Source organism: Myotis yumanensis, unplaced genomic scaffold (assembly GCF_028538775.1).
Source record: "Myotis yumanensis isolate MYYU_CA2020_CCGP unplaced genomic scaffold, mMyoYum1.0.hap1 SCAF_13, whole genome shotgun sequence".
NCBI classification, from domain to species: Eukaryota; Metazoa; Chordata; class Mammalia; order Chiroptera; family Vespertilionidae; genus Myotis; species Myotis yumanensis.
The window spans coordinates 46,727,000-46,744,243 of record NW_027223764.1 but is presented as its reverse complement, the minus strand read 5'-3'; the positions used below and the strand labels follow the sequence as shown (position 1 = coordinate 46,744,243).

General features: G+C 39.4%; 1 protein-coding gene across 1 annotated transcript in view; it reads right to left on the bottom strand.

Moving 5' to 3' along the window:
- LRMDA (leucine rich melanocyte differentiation associated) overlaps positions 1–17,244 on the bottom strand; it is a 1,013,334-nt gene that overhangs the window by 53,699 nt on the left and 942,391 nt on the right. The window lies entirely within an intron of this gene.

The following is a 17,244-nucleotide window of genomic DNA, read 5'->3' as shown; positions in this document are numbered from 1 at the left end:
ACATGTGTGGTGTCATCAGTCTTGACAATGGGATCCAAGTTTGGGAGGGGGTTCCACCCTCTGCTGGGCAACCACAAGACAAAATGACCCTGTGAGCAGGGTGGTCTAGATGATGACCACCATCACCACCATCACCTGGGGAGCTGTCTTCATTTGCTTTTGGCTTGGAGCAGGCTCGGCTGCCTGCTGCCTGCTGCCTCATGTTCATTTCTGCAGCCTGCTGCCTGGCATGCCCTCTGGGCTGCATTTGCCGAGTCCCACTCAGCCTCCCTTATAGATTTGACTGACTTAAGTCACAGTTGGCATTTAGGGACAGGGGTAGAGATTGGGGAGCTCCTTAAAGTAGCCTTAGGTCATGCGTCTCAGTCTGGACCTATCTTTGTGCTTCAGAATAAATGTAGTGTCTCAATTCCAGTAGAAGCTGTGACTCATACTAAGTTCATGGAAACAACTGTTACCCTGAGATCATTGATTGGGTCTCTCAAGCAGGCATGGACCCTGTTCTATAATCAAGGGGAAAACCAACACTGATACCCTGTGCAGGACCTGGGCCCCTTGGGTGCTGGCTTCTGTAAAGGAGTCACTTTATGATGTGCTGAGGTCCACAGTCCTAGAAAGAGATCACTCACTAAAGCTCTATGGGGCTTTACAGGTGTCCACTGCTGCCTATGCCTCTGTCACCAAAACCAAACCTGATCCTCAGAATTAAAGGGAAAGTACACCCATCTATCACATAGCATGACCCTTGTTTAAAAAACAGCCTCGAATGCTCTATCCCCTCCTCTCTTAAAGGGCCAGGGGACATCTTCACCCTACCAGAAAACTATACAATTGACCAGCAAAGATTCTATGTTGTATCACACTGAGATGTAGTTTATCAATATAAACCGTACTTAAGCCAGTGTCCTTCATTTAACCCTGATGATACTGAATTGGCACTCTCAAGGGGGAAAAAAATCCACATATATAAATCTTAGCAGGATATACCAAAAAGCATATGCAGCAATCATTTAAAAAAGTGTTGGGCAGTGAGAACTGGACTGGAGGCCCACAATTTGACCCATTAGAAATAAACAATTTACTGAAAAATTAACAATAGACAAGTAAAAATGGTGCCAACTGGCTTTTGTGACTTTAAAACGTAAGTTCTAGATTAACTTTGATCTCTGCTGAGCTTCCTAAATTATAAAACATTTATGGCTTCAACTGATATTGAGTTCAAATTACAGTTGCACCTGTTGGGTCACTATATGTAAAGGTGCTTCATATTCTTAAGGGAGTTATCAAAGTAAAATACCACATACAGGTATCCTTCACCTTACCCACAGAACTGCTGACTGCCTTGTGCAAATTCCTTATGGTCCTCACAACCACTGCTTCACATACCCCATAGTGGACGTGGATTCTCTGACCCAACAAGTAACAAATTGAAATAAAACTAAACCTTTGACACTTACAATCAGCTTGACAAAATGGGTCCCCATGGACCCAAAATGGGATCATCCCCCGGTTAAAATAGTTAATACGTCCTACTATTGATTAAAACAAGGCCTACAGAAATGAATAACCACTATACAAAATATATTTAGAGGAGGAGGTCATGGTTTCTACTACCCTCCCATTTAATTGAGCATTATTCATTTTTCTTCTGTTGCTTGTGTTTTTGGTGTCATAGCTAAGAAGACTTTACTAACCCATGGTCATGAAAAACTCCTTATTTTCTTTCAAGAATTTTATAGTTTAGCCCTTACATTTAGATCTACAATCCATTTTGAGTAACTTTTTGTGTATAGTGTAAGAAAGACATCAAACTTTATTCTTTTGTATGTGGACATCCTGTGGTACTAGCAACAGGTATTGAAAAAACTATTCTTTCCACATTGAACTGTCTTGGCCACTTGTTAAAAATCAATTGACCTTAAAAACAAGGGTTACTTTTTGGACATCTAACTCTATTTCATTGATCTGCATGTTTACTGTTATGCCAATATCATACTTCCTTCATTACTGTAGCTTTGTGGTAAGTTTGACATTGGGAAGTGTGAATCCTCCAACTTGGTCTTCTTTTTCAAGATCGTGTCACCTATTATGAATCACTTGCATTTCCTTATGAATTTTAACATCAGCTTGTCAATTTCTACAAAAAAAGCCACCTGGAATTTTGATAGATATTGTGTTTAATATATAGATCAACTTGGGGGATATTTCCATTTTATTAATATTAAATCTTACAATCCATGAACATAGGTGTCTCTCTATCCATTTAGCTCTTCTTTATTTTTTTAATAATGTTTTAAGTTTTAGAGGTATATGTTTTATACTTCTTTTGTTGAATTTATTCCCAAGTAACTTATACTTTATATATATTATGGTAAATTAAGTTATTTTCTTAATTTTATTTTTTGACTTTTCATCACAAATGTGTAGAAATACAATTGATTTTTTGTATATTGATCTTGAACCTTGCAATTTTGCTAAGTCATTTATTAGTTCTAGTGGATTTTCAGTGAATTCCTTGAAATATTCTAATATGTAAGATCATTTGACTCCATCATCTGGCTACTGACTGCAGACCCCACCCTTCACCCTTCTCTTTTGCCCCACATCTGGGCAAGCCAATAAAAAAGCTCTGGTACCCTTCCCTTGCCGGGAAGTTCAAAGTTGCACATGGGAACCCTTACACCAGCCTACTCCTGACCACAATATAAGCCAAAGCCACCCCTTCCTTACTAAAGCAAAGTAGACCAGCTTGGGTTTCCGCTGCTCTCCCCAGGAAGTCTCATGATGTAAGAAATAAATGTTTCCCATCTTTCTTGGTGCATGTGTGTCATCACAATCTTGACATCTGAACCAATTGGGGAGAAGGGAATATTGACCTCATGCTCTATGGGAAAACCACTAAACATGGCAAAAGTAGAAGTTAATCAAACATCCTATGACAGAGATAAGGTTAAATACAGCCATTATAAATCACATTTTTGAAATGTATTTAATATTATTAAGATATGCTCATGATATACTATTGTGAGAAAAAATACAAAAATAGATATGCAGTATAATCTAAATGTTCTTTTTAAATATAGGCGCACACGCGCACACATACACAGAAGAGAAAAAAACATTAAGAAATATTGATAACTGGGTGGTAGATCACAAGTTTATTTTTATTTCTTATAATATTACATATTTTTCAAAGTTTTAATGAAAACATTTATTATTTATTTTATTGTTAATCAGGACAAATAAGAACTAAAAATCCTACCAAAGAGCCATCACTTTAAAAACAAAAGTTGGGGCTATATCACTTGACCTGGTGGTAGTATAAAAGTAGATTCCTTAGGTTTATTCTGTGACACATCTGTTTTGTTAGTTTAATTAGGCCCTTGAATCTACTTTTATAATTTTCATTATTTTGTTCAACAAAAATAAGCATTAAAACAAGTTTCCTTCTGAAAAGCATGTAGTTAGTACAACCTTCTATAATAATAAAAATGTAATATGCAAATCAACTAAATTGCCAAACAGCGGAACGACTGTCCGGACTGCCACGCTATGACATCCACTGGCACCAGGCCAGCCAAGGCAGGTGCTATGTGATCAGTTAGGCCCAGCCATCGCCCCATGATTGCCTAGCAGAGGGAGGCCCAGACCACCAGCCAGCAGGCTGCAGCCAGTGAGCAGGGCCTCCCTCTGTGGGTGCAATCCATCGCCCCAAAGAGGGAGGCCCAGGCTACCTGGCCGGCAGCACTGAGGTGGGTGGGTGGGGCCTCCCTCTGTGAGGCAATCGATTATGGGGCTCCCAGACTGTGAGAGGGCACAGGCTGGCCTGAGGGACCCTCCCCTCCAGTGCATGAATTTCATGCACCAGGCCTCTAGTTGTAAAATAAACACATCCAAGTAATAACAACAAAACTGAAAACATTTTGATTGGTTTTGGTACTTAGGAAGTGCATTCACCTTCCTTAACATCTCCTTATCCCAGTCTCCATGCTCCAGCTACAAGTATGGGTCCCTCTTCATTCTGCAAATTCTACTCAAGGTTTTCTAATTCTGCTGTCTGATTCCCAGGTCTCCCAGGAATTCTGCTGCCAGAAGTATGCTTGTAAAATGTAGTAAAATATAGATCTCTTCCTATTTTACACCCATAGCAATATTTCAAATTTTGCAAATCATAAAATACTCTTCATAAAGTGACTCTTGATTTATTTTCTAATGCTTGCTCACCTTGAACTCAACTCTCCGAAAATATCTAATAACCTTCAGATCCCACACTTTCTCACCCCTGTGCTCCAGGATGCCTTTCTGCTTTGTATCCTCCCCCTCCTCTTCAGATCAAGTGTTCTTCCTACTACCTTTCTGAATTCCTCTCCATCCAAGTAGCTTCTTCAGTTGCCTCCTATGTGTCCTTATTCCATTTAAAAAATCTTTATGGTCACACTGACAGCATTGCAATGAAGTAACTTGTGTGGTGAAATAATACTTTTGATATGTTTCCTTGGACCACCTGGTCAGTGGTCTTTAATGCTGTCTTCCTCTAGCCCAGCCGTGGGCAAACTATGGCCCGTTTGAAATGAATAAAACTAAAAAAAAAAAAAAGACCGTACCCTTTTATGTAATGATGTTTACTTTGAATTTATATTAGTTCACACAAACACTCCATCCATGCTTTTGTTCTGGCCCTCCGGTCCAGTTTAAGAACCCATTGTGGCCCTCGAGTCAAAAAGTTTGCCCACCCCTGCTCTAGCCTGTGGTTTTAACTCTGTTTTCCAGATCCCATAAATCTCTGTGAAGATGTGTCATTGAGCATTGCTGGCAGCAAAGCGGGTGGAGCTAGATGCCCCTATTCCCAATTCATCAAGAGTAGTTCCATTTTTATCTACTTTACAACTTGGTCTTCAAAAGAGTCCATTGGAAGAGAGAGCCCAATAGGTATTAAAAACATGAACTCCACAGTTTAACCTGAAAAAGACTGGACAGATAGAGTGTGGGCTATGAAAGGGCAGATGCAGTGGGGACATGGGCCAGTGTCTTCCTCACAAATAGGACAGGGGCTGAAGCTCTGGCACGGTAGATAATCACCTCTGGTCACAGGCTTTGCAAGTCCTGACTCACCAGTGATCCTGAACTATCCATTTGTGCAACAGAATTTCAGAGCCAGAAGGAATCACAAAATTATCTAATCCATCTTCCTCACTGTACAAGTGAAGAATGTATCCCCAGAGAAATTAAGTGGCTCGTTCAGGTTATCTGGACACACTGCAACTTTATGGCAGTCCTAGGGTTAGAATTTGGTGTTTCCAGACCCATCTGTGCTCTTTCTACTACACTTGGTCTATGTGTAAGGCCCGCCCTCTCTGAGATTATCTGGAAACAGCGGTGCCAGCTAAAGGATTCCAATCACCATCACTCATTTTCCTGCTCCCTCATAGGGAATAAAATGACTTTAGTAATGACTTCCTGAAAAAAGAAAATACGCCACAAGTTTGTGTCTGGAACTTGTAAACATCAGGGGGCTTGAGACACACAGCTACTTTCTCAGCCTGGCTGGAGCATGCGGGTCCTACACCTCAGCTCAGAGCTCACTTTTCCTCCACTGCTGAGCAGTCCAGGCATTCATCTATGCGTCTGAGTTCGAGATAATCCAGATTAAGCCCATCCTCATCCCTTCACCTCAACACGCACATTCAATATTACTCATCTTGGCTTAAGCCTGTCTGCCTGCACCAGCAGAGACCTGAACGCTACACCTGCCACAAGTCCAAGAGAGAGGCATCGCAGGAATGAGATAGCTCATGGAATTCTGCCTTTTCACAGGCAGCCTTGATGTTTTCCAGTCAAACTGCCACTCTTAGATCTTTCCCAGGCAGTGACCCTAAAAGCTGTCATTCGGCACCAGCAAAGAAAGAACAAATTGAATCTTGCTTCCCCAAATTAATCAAAGCTATCATTCTGTAGGGCTTGCACTTATTACCCTACAATATATTCTGAGAAGTTAGGGTCTCCCGTGTCCTTTGTTAGCCTACACACCCAGCCAGCCCTCTGTGTTGCTTTGGAAGTCCTCATATCAGCATGATTTCAAGAAAATCTTGAAAATGGTAAGAAACTGAGGTTGCAAGGTGCTTTAAAATGTGTGTTAGTGTTCTTTGCCCTTATTTGGTGGAAACAGAGCAGCTCTCTCACACCTTCATTACTCATGTCCAGGGTAGCAAATATGTTTCATTTGGTTGGTAATGGCTGCCTAGGCCCCATCTTACAAAGGATTCTGAAGCACAGAGAGGAAGTGACATCATAGTGATGTAGCAAGGCCTGGGCTATAGGAAAATATCCAGCAAATTTCCTGCATGGCTTTCATCCCTGATGCATGCAGAACAGTGGGACTGCAGCTAGAGTGGGAGGGGGAGAGGAGCCCTCATTCTGTGGAGTCCCGAGGTAGGCTTCTAGTCTCCCCTGCAGGTAACACTGGCCTGGCCATCCAACACAGACTGGCCCTGTTCTGTTCCACTCCGCCTGTCCCCACAACCTCTGAACACCACTCTCTCTGTGTAATTGGACCATACTCCATAGCAATGCATGCGTAGCTCTCTGACTCTAGACAAGATGAAAGCTACTCTAAATCGTACATTTCTCCTGAAGATAAGCTTTAGAACAGTGGTTTCCAATGTGGGGCACACGCCCCACAGGGGGGCAATTTGATTTTTAAGGGGGGCAATTTGAGAATGAGTTATTAACAGTGAATCTTTTGCATTTTGCATTTCTTATGGTTCTAGGGGCCTCACGTACAGTATCTAAATATATATGCTGACATAGTTATGCATTTCAGGTCTCTATTATATGTTTTGAAACTTTATTTGCTATTTTTTCATATCACTTCATATTATTATTTTTAAACAATTTCTTAGTGATTTCTTCCTCAGTACTTCAACTGTCCTTTTGTTCTTTTATTTTTCTCTTTCATGGATACCATGTTCTTTGGAAGACTGTTTAGACCAAGTTAATGGCCTTTTAGGCTCCCTCCACGTGAATAGGAGTTCACTTTTTGAACAATAAGAATTATATGTCACGGGAGGGGGTGGGCTTCAGGATTTTAGGTGGGGCATGGCAAAAAAAAAAAAAAAAAAAAAAAAAAAAAGGTCAGGAACCACTGCTTTAGAAGGAAAGATTCCAGAAGGTGTATGTCCATAGCTCATATTTGGCCCATCAAAATTTATTATGAGGCTGGTACAAAGACTCTTGAATGTATGCAGAAATCCAGACCCATGAAGTTTATGGTAAAGTTTTTCACTCTGCTCCATGCCCCAACCCAACCCTGCCACCAACCCAGCCAACCTCATCCGACTTAGGGGTTCTCAAACGGGGTGGTGGTCTAGACTAGCAACATCAGCTTCACCTGGGAATTTGTTAGAAATTCAAATTCTCAGTCTTATATTACTTAACTTTACTCATACTTACTATATTTCCTCTCATACTGAATCAGAGTCTCTGAAAGGGTGGCTCAGCAATTTTTTTAAGAGTGAGATAAATTGAGAGGGAGAGAGAGGGGAACATCACTGTGAGATCAAAACATCCATCACTGCCTCCTGCCTACCCCCTACAGGGGATCAAACTGCAACCCAGACATGTGCCCTGACCTGGAATCAAATCTACAGCCTTTCAGTGCACGGGATGGTGCCCAACCAACTGAGACACATCGGCCAGTACAGAATTTGTTTTTAAGAAAGCCATCCTAGTGATTCCGGTGCATGCCCAAATTTGAAAAACAACACCCTGTTTTTCTGCCTAATAGAATACTTTGCAATGATAGGAACCATGTCCTAAGTTTGTACTGTACAATATCATAGCTACTAGCCACATGAGGCTATTGGGTACTTGAAATGTGTAAGTTAGGAATGAAATTTTGAATTTAATTCAATGTTAATGAATTTAAATGTAAGTAAGCATGTGCGGCAAGTGTCTACTATAGTGGTTAGCATAGATCTAGAATAGTCGCATTTAAATATTTGGGTTTCTAGGAACTTCATGAGTATCTAGTAAAAAATGCATATATTATAATCAAGAAAATTTGGTGAACAATTTCTGGAGGTGTAAAGGAGTTACAGAACATTCAAGAAAAATTTATTAATTATCCACCTACAAATTTTCCAGCAACAAAAAGTACAATTTATAGGTTCTAATTAAACTTTAAAAATAAAGCATCTCTATGTACATCATGTGGAACTTATTTTCCAGACCAATGAAATCACAGATTTTGCACATTGAGTTCTAACAGAAGTGTTCAAAATTATTTCACCAAAACAGCAGAATAATTTTCTGGATTCAGAAAAGGCTGTGAAGCTGTGCATTAGGAAAATAAATATGTTAAACTTCTACATATCCCTAAGATCACCTGTTTCCATCATTATATATTAAACAAGTTCAGTCAATGGTATGTGTTATAATATGACAAGGTCAATAGGCTAGGAGACCTAGTGTAGAAGTCTCCACACTTCTTGGATATCGGGTAATATGAATGCCACCTTCCAACGGAAAATGATTCTCTTATAAAAGAAATGATTTCTATGTGGAAGACAAACCTTGTCCACTGTCCCTGTCATGTTTTCTGATTTACAAAAGGGTTGTCCTGAACCATACTCTATAGTCCAGTCTCCTAGTCTTCAATGTTCTTCTGTGACAATTAAATCTCATCATCTTTGAAGGCTCAAATCAAATTATCTCCTCCTCTGCCAACACTGTTTTCCATTTTCCAAAATCATAGAACATGCATCCAAAAAATATTCCAACATTTAAAGTTACTTACATTTGTATGCATTACAGTTTTCTCTTCCTCATTACAAGTTTTTACAGGGCAGGGACCATATCTTTTAATTTTTTTAAAATATGTTTTTATTGATTTCAGAGAGGAAGGGAGAGGGAGAGAGAGATAGAAACATCAATAATGAGAAAGAGCCATTGATCGGCTGCCTCCTACATGTCCCTAGGGAATCAAGCCCACAACCCCGGGCATATGCCCTGACCAGGAATTCAACTGTGACCTCCTGGCTTATGTGTCAATGCTCAACCACTGAGCCACAGTGGCCAGACGTAACTTTTTAGCCTGCAATTTTCTATTTCAATGTTGAGAAAAAAGCAGGTGCATATAAATACTTATGAGTGAATAACCTAACTCAGATTCAACTAGTATTTGAGCTCCCACACATATTGTGCTGGACAATAATATGTGTGTTTACATTCAGTCACCACAACAACCCTGAGAGGAAACAACATTAGAGTCATTTTGAGGATAAGGATATGAAGGTTCAGAGATACTGGACAAAGTTTTCAATCCCAGTATGCAATTAAAATTATAGACATTAGGGTTAAGACACTGGGTTCAAATAGCAGCCCCACCTCCTCAGCTGTGTGACATAGGATGTGTTATTCTTGTAAAATCTCAGTTCTTTCATTGAAAAAATGGAGCTTTTAATTGTACATAATCCATGGGGAGGAAATAAATAATATTAGTGCTTATTATAGTATCCAGATCATGGCTTCTGAATATCTTTGCCCTATAAAAGTTATATTTCCTTGGAGAAATGACTGACACCAGGGGTAGGGCAAGTATAGGAAAACCTGGAATAGGGAATAAGGAACAGTGCTATAAATAATTAGAAGACATCAAAAACTATAAGAGTCAAACGGAAGGGTCTCTGGAAAATCTTAAGCAAGTCATCAACAAAATATATAATGAGAGTAATGGATTATAACCCATAGAATGAAATAAAGATCCATGAGACCATAATGAAGAGCACTCTTCCTTAGAGTAGAATTTCAGCTAATAAATGTGGAAGGAATGATACAAGTAGAAAAATCACCGTTTTGCAAATACCACAGTAATAACTGTTGTACATAAGTACCACCAATGGATTCTAAAATTGGTGAATGAGACTATGATGAGAAACAGGGTGCTTGCACAGTCTCAAAGTATCTTCCCACAAGATACTTATTAAATACAAAGGCAAAATAGTAACTTTACAGCCGAGAAACCTGACAGACACTACCTGAGCCAAGCTATCAAAGTCAGCATCAAAGAAACGGGACACATTGATATCTTGTGCGTCCTGATATAATGCACTGGGAAGGACACAACATGCATTCTTATCAAATATACAGTATCTCTGAAGAAATATCTAGAATATACAAATAAAAGAATATTCCATAAAATAATGGGCCAATACCCTTCAAAATTCAATGTCTTGAAAGACAAAGAAAGTATAAGGAACTCTTCCAGATTAGAATGGCCTAAGGAGACATGACAACTAAATGCAATGTGTGATCCTGAGTTGGATCCTACACTAAAAAATAATATTAGTGCAACAAGGGTAGAAATTTAAATACGGTCTTTAGATGAGATAATAGTATTGTATCAATGTTTGATAATTACATTTTGGTTATATAAGATGTTAACACTTGGGAAATCTGGGAAAATTCTTTGGTCTAATCTTTCAACTTTTGTTAGTTTTAAAATAATTCAAAATAAAAGGTTAAAGAAGTCTAGTGCCTGATACCTAGTAAAACTAGCAATTTAGAAACCCAAATGTCCATTAACTTATGAATAAACAAGTATGGTATAGTTATATAAGGGAATATTAGACTATTAAGAAGGACAAAGTACTGATGCATTATAAAAAAAATGATCCTTAAAAATACTATACTAAGTGAAAGGAGCCTGTCACAGAAAACTACAGCCTATGATTCCATTCAAATGAAATGTACAGAACAGATAAATCCGTAAAGACAGAAAGTACATTAGTAGTTGACAGGATTTGGGGGGTATTACAGAAAGAAGAGTGAGTGCTAATGGATATGAAGTTTCTTTTGGGGGTGAAAAAAATGTCCTAAAATTAGATCATGTAAATTATATCTCTGTAGATATATTTAAAACCATTGAACTATTAAACTTTAAATGGGTGTGTTTTATTGTGTGTGATTTATATCTCAAAAAAAGCTGTGTTTTTTTTTTTAAAAAAAAAACACAGAGTGTCTGATACATAATAAGTACTCTAAAAATGGGACCCATGATTATGATGATGGCAACGATCTCATTGTTTTCTTCTCACTGGAGCTCGGGGCTTTTCCAGCATTAACTTGTAAGGTTTATCAGAACGTGAGTGGGTTAGCTGTATAATAATGACTTAGTTATTTGTTGTATTTTTCTATCCACATGAGAACCACACAATCTCTCTCTCCCCTAATTGACCTAATTGATGAAGACCAATGGTGAAAGAAGGACCTGTTTCAGTTGCAAGGACAGATGAAGAAGCTAAAACACAAAGGAAATTGTGACCTAGGGGAGAGATATCAATGTGTTTAGCTTTTATAGATTTCTTTTTGTCTTTCTGTTTACTAAATAATTAATTAAAATGATTTAAATGATTTATTTTCACCTTTCAAATGGTTGTGTTACTGCCAGCATCCTTGTTCAGCCCTCAATCCAACAGGTAAGAAAGCCCCAGTGTGTTTGGTTCAGGTGAAAATAATTGACTAGGATGACAAAAGCTAAGGATTTTTATAGGAAGGGACTGGGGGAAATTCTGTAGGGCTTTGTATTGCAGGCAGCGGGGAGCTAATTTGATATACAGGTGGCACCTTGTACAGCACCATATCCCTCGTGCTTGCAGACCATCCTAGCTCTGGAGGCATAAATGCTGAAGCCACCTTCTCTCGGGTCTTAGGGCAGCCTCAGAGAGCTGAGGGCTGTCGTGAATCTGGAGGAGCCTCCAAACACAGTATTTGCCGGGATTTATGAGAGGCCGTTGAGGCTTGCTCATTGCTGGTCACAACCCCAAGTCCTTGATTACTGTGAATGAAGCAAAGCCAAAGAAAACAATGCTGATGGCTGAGCACAGGCAGAGCTAGCCCTGTCCTGTCACAATCAGAACCCAAACAATTGTTCTGACTTGCAAACCCATGAAGTAGGCTTTTCGGAAGTTAATGAATGCCCATGGAGGTCTCTGGGAGAGGAAGCTCTGCTATCTGGGAGAGAACAGACAGGGAGAAGGCCAAAAGGAGTTGCTCTGTGAAGCTACATTCTTAACTAATTTGTTCCGAATATCCTCCAGTCATACATGTGAGAAATGACATCTGAGGGCAAGGGGCAGCAGTTCAGAGATAAAATAAGTTGAAGGCATTTAAAGTACTTGCCAAGGAAAAGTGCTCATCTGATAAAAATTTAGACAGGAAGGATGCCAAAAACCAGGAGAGACACAACTGAGCGATGTGATGAGGTGATGGCTGCTCCAGCTGTCAGACTTGTCAATGGTGTGGAGATGCCAGATTTTAACTCAAGTGCAATGTCAGCCCCAGAGCTGCCTCTATTTCCCTGCATGGTTTTCATTAGGAAAGCACTGAGACTTGGTTTCAACTAGAAATATACTATCTGGACCCAGTTCAAGATGTAAATTTGTTGGTTGGTCTGTCTCCTCTTCAAAAAATGGCATTGAAGTAGGAGAAAGAGGATGCAATCTGACACCTTCACCATCACTCTACTGGAATGGAATGAGCAGGGTTTTGCTTGGGTTTGAGTTGTGGGTATGTTGGTAGACAAGGCATGAAGGGCAGGGTAGGGCTTGAATTGCCTTGAGAAAGGCAACATTTTCCATATTAGTTCTTAAAAGTCCCACCAGAAACCAATGGCATGAAAAGTGACAACTCTGTAATTCTGAAATGTCAAACCAAATCAGGGTTCTGTGTTATCATAAATATTGGCCATAAACATAGGGCCAGGTACATGTGAACTATGAGACTGTAGGCAACACTGTATTCCACCTGCTTGTTTAAATTATGTAAGAAAAAGATATATAAGGAGAAAGGTTTAACGTGTTTTTAAAGGAAGAAGACTAGGGCCATGAAAGTGCATTCCCCTCTCCTATTAAAGGGATGTCAAGAAATTGGCTATAGCAAAAGAAGATATTTTAAAGCTACTAATACAATTTTGGATATTAAATGTTTATTTATTTTCATTCAAAGAACTATGCTCCCATATAACTGACCATAATGAATCTGTTCGGTGCACTGGAAAACAAGAAATTTGCACCCTCATCCACCCCCAAGGTAGTTAAACAATAGAGGGAATATCTTCTTAGGCAAATTAAAAGTCACTATTACAATGTCAAAGTCTCTTTCTCCTAGTTATGTCTGCCAATCTAGTGCTCTCTCTAACTTCTATACTTAGCAGGGTACACCCAGGCCTTTTTAACATCAACTACTTAGCCAGTCCTGCATATTCTCCTTGCTGTGACAAACACTCAAATTTAGACCCCCAAGGCACTGTCCCCCAGAGGAAGCATAAGGGCCAGAAAATTCAGGAAATAGTAACAAGTCCATGGCAAAGATAGCTTGTTTTGTGTCTCTTTTGCTTACAAATACATAGTGGAGTTTGAGATATAATAATCAACAGCTTCAAAGAGATGCTGGGTCAAAAGATGGTTTTCTGATAAGAATACAGACCTAACTTATCCCCCACCAATTAAAACAACGAAAACACTGGATGAAATATATGAAAAACTAATTTCCAATCATTAGATGTATAGCAGCACAGGATAGTGTGCCCTAAGGGAGGGGGAACAAATGAAGTGATTTCTAGGATTGTCTCAGTTAACTGCCTGAAGAGAATTTCCAGGTCACATCACAGGAAACAGGGAGCTAAGCGGAGGCCAGAGTCTCTTTAAATAGAGGAGGTGGAATTGGGAACAAAAGGGGAGAAAGGTGGCCAGAGTTCAAAGGGCAGAGGAGATAGCTGCACCAAGAGAGCTCCAGAAAACTGCAGAGAATCTGCCTCAGTCTTCAGCTGATCAGGGCATGTGTATCAGGCAATTACACGAGTCTGGGAAGAGAACCACCTAAAAGGAGCACAGGGAACAATTCCCAGACATTACACTGTGCTGTGAACGGTTTATGTTCTCACTAACTAGAATGGAAAATCTAGTAAATCATGGGGCTATAAGAATACAGGATCAATGGTAGGGGAAAATTATCCCTACATTAAGGCTGGTTTTATCCCACTAACAAAGCATAAAAGCAATTCCACCAAAATATGAATTAATACTGAAAATTTTAGGAATATCTATCTATATATAAAAGTCTAAGCAACCAACAACCTTTCGACTGTCTGACCGGTAGCTATGACACACACTGACCACCAGGGGGCAGACGCTCAACGCAGGAGCTGCCGAGGGACAGCAACTTTGCAGAGTGCCCTCTCACACTTTGGGACCCCTCAGGGGATGTTGGACTGCGGCGGGTTTCGGCCTGATCCCTGCAGGCCAGGCTGAGGGACCCCACCTGCTGGAGGGACCCCGCTCATTCGGCAGATGCTCTTCAAGCCCCAGTGCTGCCCCAGGTGTGGCTGGCCAGGGAGGGACTACAGGAGGTTGGCTCCAGGGCGTGTCTGGCCCATCTCACCCAGTCCCGCCCTGCCAGCCAACTTCTAATTAATTTCCTTTCAATGTGCACAAATCCGTACATGGGGACTCTAGTATATACATATACATATGAATGTTATTCAGCAATAAAATTCTGCCATTTGCAACAACATGTTTGGATCTAGAGGGCATTATGCTAAGTGAAATAAGGCAGACAGAGAAAGACAAATAACATATGATTTCACTTATATGTGAAATTAAAACCAAACAAAACAGAAACAGACCCATAGGTATAGAGAACAAGCTGATGGTTGCCAAAAGGGAAAGAGGTGGAGAGATGGGAATAAGAAAAAAATAAAGAAATAAAGATGGAATAAAAAACCTGAGGAAGGAACAAGAAGCTTTCAAAGAAGGCTAAAAGAAAAAATAAAAGAAAATTTTCTTTTCTGTAATGTAGCTATTCATAAAATGCAGGAATAGTGATAAATGCCAAATACAAATACCATAATGAAATGTAGTAAAACGAGTTTATTTATACATATGCATTAAGTTTTTGTGAATTATATATTATGTTTTCTTCTTTATATTTATACTAGGGGCCCAGTGCACTAATTCATGCACCTTGAAAGGAACCGTGGGCAACAAGGCTGTGGTGGACACAAGGGTGGTTCTCAGCCCATCATCCACATCCTTGCCCGGCCCCTCTCGCAGCAGCCCCCGGTTTCCTGTCTGCTGGCAGCCCCGCTGCTCCCACCAACGCTGCTCCCATGCACTGATGGTGCCAGCCCCACTTGCACCTGTTGACGGCATGGAGTGATTGAGTCCGGTGCCAGCAGCAGGTGGGAGTGGTGGCTACTGCTCTGATTGTCCCTCAGGAGCAGGGGGAGGTGGAGAAGCCCTCAGGGGCGATTGGGGCCAGCAGCCGGTGCAAGTGGCAACTCTGGTGCCAGCAGCAGGTGTGAGTGCCAGGTGGGACCACGGTGCACGGGAGCAAGGAATTTTTAGTAACCACCAGAGGCTTGCCCTGATGACAGCAACCGGCGCCCCGCCTTGGTCTGGTGCTCCCGCTCACCATTCCACCATTCCACCATCCCGTCATGGCCGACGCCAGCCATGTTCTGTACTCTGCCACCTGTTGCCAACACCTGCCATGTTCTGTGTGCGCCCCTTGGTGATCACCGCACATCATAGCGACCGGTTATTCAGTTATTTGGTTGTTCCGCCATTTAGTCTATTTGCATATTAGAGTTTTACATATACAGATAGCTTCAATAATTACAACCTAACTTAAAGATATAAATTATATAAAAATTGGGATCTAATTCCTAAAAAAATAGCAAGTCTTAAAAGTCAAGAAAAAGAAATAAAACCATTTCTATTTGCAGGCAACATGACTGTCTATATAGAAACCCCAAAGAATTTACAAAATAACTCCTAGAACTAATAAGTGAGTTCAATAAGATGACAGGATATAAGATCAGCACACAAAAATCAGTTACATTTTCTATATACTGACACTGAACAAGAAAAATCTGAAATAAACAATACAATGCCATTTACAAATTGCTGAAAGAATATGAAATATTTAGGTATAAACCTAATAAAGCATATATAGGATCTTTATGAGGAAAATTATAAAGTGCTGTAAAATAATTTTTAAAAGACCTAAACACTTGGAGAGGCATGCCATGTTCATGGATTTGAAAACTCATCATAGAAACGATGTCAATTTTTCCCAATTTTATCTATAGGTTTTATGAAATACGTATTAAAATCTAAATACATTTCTTTATAGACATAGACAAGCTTATTCTAATATTGATATGGAAAGGTAAAAAGGAGCTAGAATAGCCAAAACAATTTTGAAAAGAGTAAAATGGGAGACAGCATGCTTCTGAATTTTAAGGTTTATTATTATAAGTGCATTAATCAAGATAGTATGGCTCAGGCATACCTCAGAGATAATGTGGGTTTAGTTTCAGACTATTGCAAAAAAAATGAGTGTCACAATTAAATGGGTAGTGATCTGTTTTACTGGTGAAGGGTCTTGACCTCCAATTGTAAAATATGCAACATCTGTGAAGTGTAGTAAAGTGAAGCACAATAAAACAAAGTATGCCTGTGTTGGTGGAGAGTTAGATTGATCAATGGAACAGTACCGAGAACCCAGGAAAAGATTTGATCAGTGAAACAATATAGATAACCCGGAAAAGGATCCACATAAATATGATCACTTAATTTTTTTACAAATAAGGACAACAATTCAATGGAGGAGGAAGAGTATTTGCAATAAATCGATAAATGATGCTGGGGACAACTGGACCTTCATTAGCCAAAAAAGGAAGAAAAAGAAAAAGAAAAAGAAAGAAAAGAGAAAAACTCAATCTACACCTCATATTGTATTTATCACAAAATTAAATTAAGTGTAAAGCATAAAAGTTTAACATTTTCAGAAAAGATCTTGGGACTCAAGAGCTAAGAAAAGAGTTCTTACAGTTAATATCAAAAAAAATTTATAAGAGAAAAATTAACATATTGGACCTTATCATTATCTTTTTTAAGAGATACAGACAAAAGTATATTCTCTGGCAAAAACAAACAAACAAATAAGTAAATTGAATTAGAAGTCAATAATAGAAAGTTAAATCCCAAAATATTTGAAAACAAAATAGCAAACAAAGCTATAACTTTAAAAAAAGGCAAAATGGAAATTAGAAATTATTTAAAACTATTTAGAAATTAAAACATAATACTTCAAAGTTTTGGGAATACAACTGAGGTATTACCTTAGAACAAAGTTTATAGCACTAAAGATCAATATTAGAAAAGAAGAAAGGTCTCAAGTCAA